The 12,301-nt window shown below is 39.8% G+C and overlaps 1 protein-coding gene across 2 annotated transcripts in view; it reads right to left on the reverse strand.

The window, feature by feature from the left end:
• Window positions 1-11,473, reverse strand: part of rhobtb4 (Rho related BTB domain containing 4) — a 32,050-nt gene extending 20,577 nt beyond the window's left edge. The window contains exons 1-2 of one of the 2 annotated variants that reach the window (XM_079556568.1): window positions 11,338-11,473; window positions 10,678-10,796 (exon numbers count right to left, since the gene is read on the reverse strand). The gene's annotated coding sequence lies outside the window, so the exon portion shown is untranslated. Of the gene's footprint in view, window positions 1-10,677; window positions 10,797-11,297 lie in introns of both variants that reach the window. The other variant, XM_079556569.1, reaches the window with a different exon arrangement.
• Between the last annotated feature and the right edge of the window lie 828 nt (window positions 11,474-12,301).

A 12,301-nucleotide genomic window follows, 5' to 3' on the forward strand; every position in this document is an offset into this window, starting at 1 on the left:
GGTGAGAAAAGTCTAGTCCATAAAAAGGTTGGCTTATTTTTAACGCCAAAAAATCATTAGGGCAAGTCTTAGCCACTGAATGTCTTGTGTTGGGTTAATATAAAACCAATGACACTATGCGTAAAAGTGTACTGCAATGACGCAAACCGCGAATATAGCTTTTTTTGATTTTAAGATCGATCTTAGTACACGCAACACCCATCCAATTGCTTTACATTGCGCTGGTACTTGCCTCTGCCTCATCATATACCAAGTGCAGTATTTAAAGTGTCTTGTTTTGAATTGCAGTAATCATCTCAATCTCAATTTTGACCCACATTTAAAGGCTAGTTCGTTTTATAGGATCCATGTTCATGTTTACAACAAGCATTTGAATGACACTTAAATGCGTATTAGTGATGACAACACAACAGCCAATCATATCAAGCAGGCGGCCCTGAAACGCACTCTCTCATCCTGTTAACCCAACACTGGCCGAAATGCACGCTGTCTTTGTGTAGAGAGGACCCTCACACGTTCATGGTTTATGTCCTCATGGAAGCTGATGTGACTTTTTTTTACTCTTTTACAAACTTAATACAATACAGTCATCGAGGGACATAGGCACACAGTGCATTTATTGTAAGCAAGACATGGTTATTCTGGGTGTGCACGCATAGAAACTAGACACCACATAGCAACACATTAGAGGGAACAATCTATTTTTTGTTGTTTTGTATTGTTAGGCCTATCTATGTACATGCCTGAATTTAATTTTCTGCCCAAAAATGTACCATCATCACTAATGCAACATGCCATGTTTTTATCCATCAGCGCAAATAACTCTCTATGATCAGTTTTACTGTTTAATTGCTCATGCATGATTGGGAATTTACCAATGCTTTCAAACTGTGAGGTTATGAAAATGTGACTTATTGTTCACTAGTACTTTTGTCCCTCTACTTACAACACAGTAACTTAGTTTTTATCCATTCCCCCAGCTGGGGCATTTTACAGTTTCTGGGCTGTCTGACCTAGCTTTCCTTCAGAAGACTGAAGACAGACATCTGCTGGCTAAGACAGGAACTGGTTGCTCAAAAAGGGAGACAATGAAAAGCCTTTTTTGGTCTATATGTCTGAGCTGTTAAATAGGTCATCTCCCTTGCATAACCTATAATAAATCAATGAAAGGTTGTATAAGGACATAGTAAAGTTATAACAGAGGGCATGGAAAGAACACTCTCAATATGCTTTTAATAAGGGAGTAATGCTGTGTTTTTCTTTCTTCTTTTTTTTCAGTTGGGACCAAGATCCTGAGAAAACAGTGCCCTTTGCCAGGTCTGGCATGGTTCGAATAAAACAGCATGAAATGGGCTGGAATGTTGCAGAAGTAAACAGGGGTTCTATTGCGCTGCCACTAAAAGCTCTTAGAAATCTAGAGAGGCAGCGCCTTTGTCCAGAAGCTGTACTTGCAGAGGAATTCTCAAGCGGGACAGGCTGAGGTGATGTCTGGCCTTTTGAGCTACAGTAGTATGGAGGCACTGTGGATCTTTGTATACAAGCTTTATCACTCTTTCATTAACTGTGTGGGAAGCCGACTCCCCCAGCATTTGCACTCTGCTGAGATTAAAGTTGGGAGAATGAGCTGAGGTCACTCTCTGGCATGGACACCAAGAAACTCTCAGACAAACAGCTCCAAGGGTGAGATCCGAACATTTAAATTCATTTACATGCTTCTCTCAAACTGGTACAAGCAGCATCAATAATGCAGGATGCAAACATCAATTAACTGCTCACTTGGATTCAGTGATTTGATATTTACACCAGACTTAAATCAATATACTTAATTTCCTTAATCACGATGCACCTTACAAAATAAAATAACAAGAAGCATATAATGGGTAAAATCCCCCATGCTTGTTGCCAACAACCATAGACATTAGCCAAAACAGCATACATTTTTATTTTTAAAAGAGTCGTGGAACAACTTGTTTTTTTTACCATTACAGTATAAGAATTATCCACGACACACTCCCAATCTCTGTACAAATATAAGCATATTTTCTAAATATTATATCATCACACTCCTCCTCTGCCCTTCTTCTGACCCCGTCGACTTATCCGAATATTCAACAGAGCAGCACACCCCTGCTCCAACACTCGCGCTCTGCAGTTGCTCTAAAGCTGTCAAAACACACAGCTTCTCACACTACACGCGTCCACTAAGACTTGTACACACAGCGTCCCAAACAAATACACACACACGCGGGTTACATGCTGCATACAGGCCCAACACAAGTAGGTCAGACTGCAGTGGGTCTTCAGCACCCTGCCCCGATAACAGTATCAAAGATTAAATTCTACCTTCACGCAAGCGTCATAAGCAGAGTTTGAGATCACTAGCCTGTCTATAGAAGACACTGCCAATATTTTATTTAAACATTTTCACTCACAAAAGCTAGATTTGCTGAAGCTACAGCAGAAGGGATAAAATCAACTGCAACAGTTATCTAAGGTCACTGGAATTATAATCAGTATTCACATCAAATAAATCTCATTTGAAGGCAAAATATGATTTTAATCTTTGTCCCAATATTCTCACTGCTGGGCCCAAAAGAGAATGAGAGGCAAGGGTTGGGCCTTTGCCATAGAACAAGACAAACTACTACTACTGCATGCCATTCATAAAGAAATAAGAGACATTTAAAAGCTTAAAAGGAGATGTTATTGTTGCTAAAAGTCTAATTTAAAGTAATCTTAAGAAAACATGCACAGGTGTTTGAGAGAACCAGTCAGCCGGTCAACAGATTTAGGCCCCCACACATTGTACAACGTCCCTTTCTAGACTGGACTTTCATCTAACCTCTAAATCTCTGGCCACTTCTCTCTCCCACACATGAAGCTTTAGACAGTGTCAGAGAAAGTGTTGCTCCAGTCGCCTCTTTGGCATGAAATGCAGAGGGTTCTGTAGCAGCCAGGGCCTATTTAGAGGCAACTGATGATGTATGGTAGTGTTGAGTTTAAGTGAAAAACAGCATTCAGCAGTGAGATAGGGCTCCCATTAAAAGTCTGTACTGAAAGGCCTATAGAGGCAGAGGGGGAGAGGCCAGATATTGTTTACTGCAAACTTATCTGTAGCTTGTCTTATCAACTCTCACTTCTGCTTGTGCCCAGCTGCTGTTGCCTCATTACTGTTAATGAACATGTATTGTTGCATCTGGCAAAAAGGAGGAAAGAGTTAAATGGAGACCTTTTGGTATTCAACTTTTATAGTTATATATATACATATAGTTAGGGAATTGCTTTGAGTAGATCCTGTGGGATATAAAGGTGTTATTTAAAAAAAAAAACGTTTTTCTTTTACAATTTCTTTGTCATATTTAATAAAACTTGATATGTACAAGGGAAAACCTTTGTGTTTTTGCAATCTGATCACTTACATTACAAAACATTTCAAAACTGAAGGATGACGCAATGGCCTTTTTCCACTGGCCTGGGAGCCTCATTTTTTTTTTTTTGCATTGTTTGAAAAAACGGCTCTGTGTCGTCTTCATAGGTTTATGTCTACATAAACTTATGTGGCCATCATCAAAATGTTAACGCACGGAAATCTAAAATACTTTTATATTTTAAACTTTTAGAACTTTTTGTTTGAGAGCCAGGTTCATTTTTCAGACATGGAAAAATGTTATTCTATGTTGTGTGAATTTAATCATAAATATACATATACTTGCAAAGTAGTGATTTTGAGTGTGTCTGAGCCCAGCTGACCTCAGTTTTCACTACATAAATCTGCTCCTTTTTTTCTGTTTCTTAATGAGTCATCATATTCTGATTCCTGCGCGTTCTATTGTGTCTCTTGTGTCTTTGGTCTATGGACTGTGCAGTCCTTTGGTGGGGAGTGGTGGACAGTTTCGGTACATTTGTCGCTATACAGTATATTTCAGCATACTTGTTGACATTGGAAATCTTGCCTCCGATCATGATAATGAATGCTGAGGTCATGTCATATCAGCTGTGGTGACGGCAGGTTATGTCGAGAATGTAAAGTGCCCTGGGCCCTACAGTAAAAGCTGCACAGGAAAAACTACGAACATGTCTTTGTAAAATGTACTGTACAAGGCACTATTAAAAAACTGCTTGAAACATTTGTAATTTGTAATTTGTTGTCATATGTTTGGAAAGAGTTGAAGCAGGGAAATTCCAGGAGCCATGAAGTGGAAAAACAGTGGTCTTAATATACTGTCTGTCTCCTCTCTCTGCTTAGACATGTTCTGTGGAATGAGACGCACACGTCATAGAGGCACCTTGCATTTTCAGGTTGGCCTACAGCTCTTAGTATTTGAAGACATACAATGTTGGACACTGTATACACTAGGGTGTTCCCATCTGTAATGAGAATTTTCTCTTGGTGATACTATATAGAGAGACTCTGTAACCAAAGTATTTTTGAAAATGTAAAATATTTAGGTCTTGCCAATTGCCCATTTTTTGTAAATTGCCATTAACTGTTGTTTTTTCAAGTTACTTAAATTAAATCATGTTCTAAGTCACCAGACCTCCAATGGCACTGGCAGCAATATTTACAAAATTTTGTGATAATTATGCATTAAAAAAGTTTTGACTATTTTGCAATTGCTAGATTTGGACAATGGGAAGAGTTACATGTTCTGCAAGGTCTGGTTGGAGGGACAGAAGAGAAGCGTACTTAGCGCTTGTGCTTCACAGCTCAAAGGTCCTGGGTTCGATCCCCAGATGGTTCTCCCCATGTATGCGTAGGTATCTTCCGGTTTCCCCTACAACTAAAAACATGTACAATAGACCAAAATGAAGGAGTGCTGATGGCGCCTCACTTCCATCAGTCTACCCCTGGGGCAGGGTAGCTTACCATCACTGAGTATCGTGTGAATGAATAATGACAACAGAGTGGTGCTTGTACAGTGCAAAACAAGAGTAAGCCAAGAGTTAAAGGTGCAACTACCATAGTGGTGAAAATATGAGTTTGAAGGACTGCATAGACAGCTGATTTGAGAAATGGCAGTGACAGAAAGCATAGATGAGTGGAGATTGCGGAATCGCATCAAGAGCCTGTGCTTTGATACTACAGCGACAAACACTGTGGACATTTTGCAGATCTGGCAGAAGAGTTCCTGCAGTCTGATCTTCGTGAAGATCCAGGAGACATATCAATTGAGTCAAACGGTTGCTCAGTCTTTGAGGCAATGACTTTGCTGAGCGTGGAGTTGCTTTAATGCAAGAGTTAAAGTAGCTGTAGGTTTAAAACAGTCCACATCATCTGCTGACATGAGTGAGTGGCAATGATGCATTCGGACAATACAAGTTACATAGATAACAAAATAAATGTGCATTGTACACAACTGATATCATTCAGGTGGATTGGGCAAGTAATCCTGCTAATACTTTCAATACAGCCTATTTATCTACCTACCTCTAGAACACAGCAGAAGGCTGGTCAGTACATTTGTGACACTTTCTTTTTTTAGAAGCACTCTAATATACACACAGCTGCACACAGAGGGAAGAATAGAAGCAGGTTAATCCTATGACAGTCAAGTGGCAGACGTAATCTTGTTAAGACCACAGAGTCTCAAAGTCTTAAGGTGATAGTGTGACTTGGCAAATTACAAGTCTGCCAACTACCTACTGTAACCCATTAACAAAGCATTATGCCCATCTGATTTTTGATGCTCACCCTTTACTCTTCTCCTGTTTACAATTGTCCTTTTGACAGAATCCCTGACTACAAACTGAGAGCACACTACAACAATCACAGTTTTGGACATGCTTTGACCCTTTATGATGTGGCTTATATTAAACTAGCTCAAATGTCAAATCTATACAATTCTGTTGATCGAAATGTCAACATGCTAGCAGCTGCCTAATGTGTCTTGCCATCTAACAAATGCCACAATGACAAGATAATTGGTGTTATTCGGCTTACCAGATGATGTACAGCAAACAATGAGCCTGGGAGAGGTTTTGGGGGGTCACTACAGTAAAGATAAGTTACAACAAGGCAAGGCTAAGTCAAGAACACTGCTGGACACAGGCTGAGAGAAAGAGGTTGAGAAATAAGATGATCAGAGGGATCAGGAAGTGAATGTCAGAGCAGAGCTATAACAGGAACCAACGTGCAGAAAGAATATAGGTTAGTAAACAGACCTGGAGAGTTCCTGCTGAGCTGCACACACCGAGACATAAATCCACAAAGTAGCCCAAGGGTACTAAAAACCACGCACTTACAATCATAATACCACAAAGTTTAAGAGATTATAAAGAGCTTCTAATCCACAAGCAAATTATTATCTTTTATGTTCCTAATTGTCACAAATAGTTTAAGATCCAACAACCTTCAAATATTCCAAACACTTATCTGATTATGTTTATTAGCCAATTCATTCAGTCATAGTATATCCTTTATTCATTTCTTTTTTGCCACAGAACATATATCTTAAATACCATAGGCATAGAGAGATGCTAGATCAATTAGGTCTATATATTTATTTTCAATACAGGTTCAGGGTGGGTAAAAAGAGTAAGAAGGCTGTGACCCTCAGATTCATGTCATACAAACTATTATTAATAATAAGATAAAATATGCTACATCTGCCTACTGTAATAATATTCATGGGTTTATGTGGAATGCAGAATGCAGAATGCAGACTCATGACAGGATGTTTTCTTCTCTGGACAGTGCAGCCTCTATACTCAGTGCTGGATTATGCAGCACTGAAGACAGCTGAAGACAGCCTATTTCTTATGCAGCTAAGACATGTTACAATTAGAGCACTCTCTACTATAGATGTTAAAAGCATTATTGACCAATGGCCAATGAACAACTATCAGTCAGTGGCCAGGTGCAGCACAGAAAAATCCACAGTCCAAGTGCCTTTTAACTGCAACTAGTAAAACAAATCCATCTTTTTCTCCTCCAAATCTTGAAGAAAAATGCTACTAGGTAAGTCATGTGGACTTTATAAATATTATAGAATATGGCAAGGTATATATCTAAAATGGTACAGACCTGTAACTTTGACAAAGATTTTCTAAGTGAGAGGTACATTTGGTGAGTGAGTATTCCAGAAAAAGGCTGATTAAACAGAGAGTGAAGCCAAGCCAAACAGTCCTGGACTTCACTCTGGCTCAGAGGAGCAGAGCTCCAGCCTGCTGAGATCACGCTGCACACAGCCAGCACTCTGACCCAGCGCGGTCCACATTACTATCTAGGTTTCCAAAAGTACAACCTGATCAATACATTAGTAGATGGAGATACAAAGGCCTGCACTTATGCTTACATTCCATAGCAGTATTCTAATTCCAGAGTTGAAACAATAATTCATATCACTAAGACTTTCACAGAAAAGATGGCAGCGACAGATTGTAGAAAAGTAAAAACAAACAGAACTCCACTAAAGTTAGATTAAGGCACAGGAAGGGCTTTTTTGTTTTGCTTCAATAGTCTGCAAGTTGTATTTGAATTGGAATGCCTGGTTAGTTCCTCATATTGTGTCGTAGCTACAAAAACAACCTCACAGAATACAATCTGCATTACACTCTTCTTACTACAGAGAGGTTTGGTCAACTAAGATCATGCACTTCTTCTTCTCAATTGTTCATAATAACACTATTTTAATGTACAGTAAATACATGTCCACTAATTTATCAGATTATCTATTTTATTTGATGCCAATGCATCATTGGCATCCTGAAATAGTGTGATGGAAAAATCTATACTAGTATCTGTTATTTCCGCACTGCTGCTCCATGGCCCAGTGATACAAGCGCCATGTCATAGTCACCACACACTGTGACCACATGCCATTGCCAAGCTGCAAACTGTCCACATGGGCTTTAATCATTGGAAATGGGTGAAGGGCATGAAGCCACTTGACCAGTGCATTTATATCTAATCCAAGCCACTTGTCATCATAGTCAGATCAGAGTCATTTTCAAGAAGAGCATGTTTGAGTGATTTTAGAGTGTTTCTTACATGTTACTCCAAATGGATACTGTGCTTGACTCTGCTATTACTGATTCTACTGAATGGACAGCAATTTGAAACCATAACAGTCATAATGAAGCTTGATAACGCTGACCAGATCAATATTTGTGTATAACATGACCCCTGTAAAGGAATGCAATAGCATTAAGTATCCCACAGTGCAAAACATAAATAGGCCTGGAATGTATTAAATATTTATACTATAATATACAGAGGATATCTAATGGAAAAAAAAAATCTTTGAGAGTCTTTGTGTGTCTGTCCTATAATGACTATACAAGATTTCCCAACACAAATTAACAATTCAAAGCTAGTTTGTCTTACAAATACTGTGTGGTCACTCGGTTCTATCCCATTGTTTGTGTCTAATAATAAATCTGGGCAGAAACAGACTAACCAAAGTGTATAATGTTGTGATTCAGTGTGAGCAGTACACTGCATGTGTGAGTACAGAGGCGAGTGATGACAGAGCCCTCATCTCAACCTTCTACACTAGGTTATCAAATCTGATTCAGTCTGTCGTCTGTGTGCACTCGATGACACTCGGACACCAAGACAAGAGCATGGTTGCCTCAACCTAAACTGGATCTCACTCTCGAGTAACACATGTGCTTAAAATAGATTTGGAAGAACCTGTTGGCAGCACACTGCACACAATTATAGATTAAAAGCTGACATTTTTATGAGTGGTTCAGTCAACAATGAAACTAGCCTGACCCTGATTTAATTACAGGAATGGCACCTTTGGGTGTTCCCTCATTACAGATTAGTTTAAAGCAAATAGATACCGCCACAAAACCGCAGAAGACACGATTAAAGACTACAGTGTGTCTGTTGATGCTATAAAAATAAAGTGAGTCATAGTCTATGTGATGTTAAGACACAGAACTTGAATTGCAGAATGAACTTGAACACAATGATGAAATAAAATAGATGTAATATTTTAGCTGAGTCTGGCATTGAGGAGTCAGACATAGGATAATGTCTGGTATAGGCCTAAAGATATCGGGGGCAAAGGTCAGACTCCTCTTGGTCTTGTACGGGTCTGAGATATAGCCACACCCATATGACACACACAGCTACGAGTACAGAAGTCTCAGAGGACCTCCTGAGTGTGAAATGCAAAGTGTGATTGTGTGACACGGTGCATCCGGATCCCTGCATGCCATATAATCTCATGTGTCGGTGAGGATTGCCTTTCCGCCCCAAATGAGAGGAACAGATGCAATAGTCGGAGGCATCGCGGGGATCAACTTGCATGCACAATCACACGTACGCACTGTTCATTATGCACATACACTATTTTAAATGTGCGCTACCCTCAAATATAAATGGCACCTGGACTTTACATCGCCATCTCCCAGGCGCTCCCATTAATGAAATAGAACTATAGCAGACATAACATATCCCACAAAGACACAGATGCTACAGCGCACTTAAAGAAAGCCATTGTAAAATGTTTTACCTAAAGCTTGACCTACCCTGCCCTCTAATCCAGTCAACAGACAGGTTGAGCAATATTGTTTTTCAGTCCAACCCTTTCCCAATAGATAAAAAATAAAGCATTCCAACCTGGCCAAAGCCTAGCTGAAACAAAAGGAATCTAACCTATTGTCACCTAAAGCCCAGTCATAATGCTGAGGACTGTGGCAGATATTTGGCAACTTTATCATGGACTACAATGCACTATGCCCATCAGTGTGTGTTCAGTTTGCATATAAAAAAAAAAAATCATCTAAAAGTTTCATGAGCTAAACTGTCTTATATGACTCCCTGCTGAAGACTTGGCCCGTCACTTTTCAAACATCTTGCGACAAAGGAATGCAACAGCCACGATGAAAAGCCCTTGGATCTCCATACATACACACCAGTCAACTCTTCTGCAGACCAACACCTCCTCTAAGCTGAAGGAGCAGACAGAGGGCCGTCCTCACCCCACAGGAAGAATGGTTCAAATTCCACCATTGATAGAAAAACACTCTGGGACTTTGTGGAAGAGATGATGTACACTTTGCACACAAGAATAACAGTCACTGACACTTGGCATCATCTCAAAATTGTGGATACAAAAATGTCCCGAAAGACAACAGTTATTTTGTATCATTGACCACATGCAAAAGCTCAGCAGCTGTTTGCTCTTTATAGATCACATTCTTCTGGTTCCTGCTTACTCAACAGCTGTCCAGTTGTAGATGGAATTTGAGTAAAAGAAAGAACCAAGTCTTTTGAGCTTTGTAATTTAAGTTTAGTAGTTGGTGTTTTTTTTTATAACTTGGGACTGAGTTTTAGTTCTTCATAAGGTTAAAATGGAAAACATCTGTCCTGGAACATGAACCTTTTTTTTTTTACCCTTATCTTTTTTAAACAAACAGTATAAACACATTAAGCAAACATAGCTGTACTCACATGTTTTAACTGGCACAAGTGGCAGAATAAGAAGCCTGCTTGAGTATAAGTAGTGATACTGTCACAGTTTATCTCAATGTAAATCTTTATTTGCCAGAGAGGGACAAGAATATTCGCTATGAGGATCACATTTTTGTACCAAACAATGAAAATGAAATGAAATGAAAAACGAAAGACAGGAGTAGACCTGTAGGCTAAATAAATAAACTGGAACTCAGAATACGTGTCTTTGCTTGTGACTTAAATCTGGAGTTTTAACTTTGACTTACCTTTAAAAGGCATTCGCGGCTTATAGGTGTTCAGCAATCCCCTCACAGTCCAAACTTCATGCGTTGCTTCTTTCCCCTGGGTTATTTCTTTTCTCTCTTCGGTCTCTCCCCATTCAACTCTAAAAACATAAACAAATGCGATTACTTGGAGCATTCCGTTAGATTTGCAACTAAACCGAAACGCAACTCTCGATCAGCTTTTTAAGCATTGTGTTTTCACCTGCCTCTTCAGATGAAGCAGAAAAGAGCAAGTCTCTCTGGTAAGCACAAAGACGCCAAGGATAAATTATTACAATAAGAGCACTGTTGCAATTGCAAAACACGCTGCAGACAGACTGGGTTTGCTCCGCTATTGTGCGGACAGTCTGTCTGGGCTGTGGTCCTGATGTGAGTTTTTCACGTTCCTTTGTTGTTAGAGACGCAGCGTGGACCGACGTGTGTGATACGCGCAGACTTAAGGGGTTGTTTCTGACTGGTAAATCGTAGTTTAGCTTTTGAAAACCTTTCAGATGTTAGTGCGCACTTCATCACACGTGTCTCGTGCATGATGATGCGTGCATATTGGCTGTCTTTACATTCTTTTTGACCAAAATTACGACTTGAACTAAGTTCTACCGCACCCTTGTTGTTTTCGTCCCGGAGCTCCTTCTGGTGTCTTACCGGATCTTCGCCTGAAGTTTGCCCTCTTTGTTGGAGTGTGAGCGGGGCTGAGTCGGCGCTGTCACTCTCTCCCTTCCTCTCCTCCCCTTCCTTCTCTCTCCCAAGCGGTGGCAGAGCTCAGTTATGTTCGCTTTGGGGCAGCATCCGAGCGCAGTAGCACGCACCGCAGCGTCTGTCAGCGTGCGCGGTGACGACAGCCTTATTGCTGGTCAGCTGCGCCACACCCATCCATTCATAAAGTGGAGAAGGTGGCATCTCCCAGGAAGGATGGATGGGCATGAAACATCTTTGACCAATTTATGCATGTGCACAGTTTGCTTGTAACTTGCTTATAGGCTGTCATAGTACTTCCTAGGTACAGACATTGTAGAAAGATTTCAAATAAAACAACACAAAGAACCTAAATAAGTCACTGATCGCCTGAATATAGCCTACAGCACTTGGATGGTATGGCCCTGTTGAGCAGCATTTTGTAATAACATCTAATTATTAATATTATTAGCAGTATAAAATGTATGGTTAAAAAAAAGTAAAGCATTGAATACTTGCTTCGTCATTGACAAAACATTCCCTAAACTGTTGTTACTTATTTATAGTCTAGACTCTTGTGAGACAATAAGCCGACACCCTTTCTACTAGTCTAAACCATTCCTGACTTGTGCCTAAACCGAACTGACACAGAGATATTTATGTGCTTATAAATAATTGCTAAAAGCTAGTAAAACTGTGTAAATGTTTTATAAAAGAAAAAAGTATTTCCGAATGAATACAAATGCTGCACATTATTTATTTAAAGTTTTAGGTTTGCTAGAATGAAGTGAAAATTCCATTACATAATGTAGCGTAATTACAAAATGTGGGTAAACAGGCCCGTTCTCAATGGTTTAATGAAGACCCTGCCCATCCATTAAGTGCAGCAAGTTCAAGATTAAGTGTAGGACTGTCTGTGAATGTCATACCTTAC

This window comes from Gobius niger (assembly GCF_951799975.1).
Source record: "Gobius niger genome assembly, chromosome: 1".
Classification (NCBI taxonomy): domain Eukaryota; kingdom Metazoa; phylum Chordata; class Actinopteri; order Gobiiformes; family Gobiidae; genus Gobius; species Gobius niger.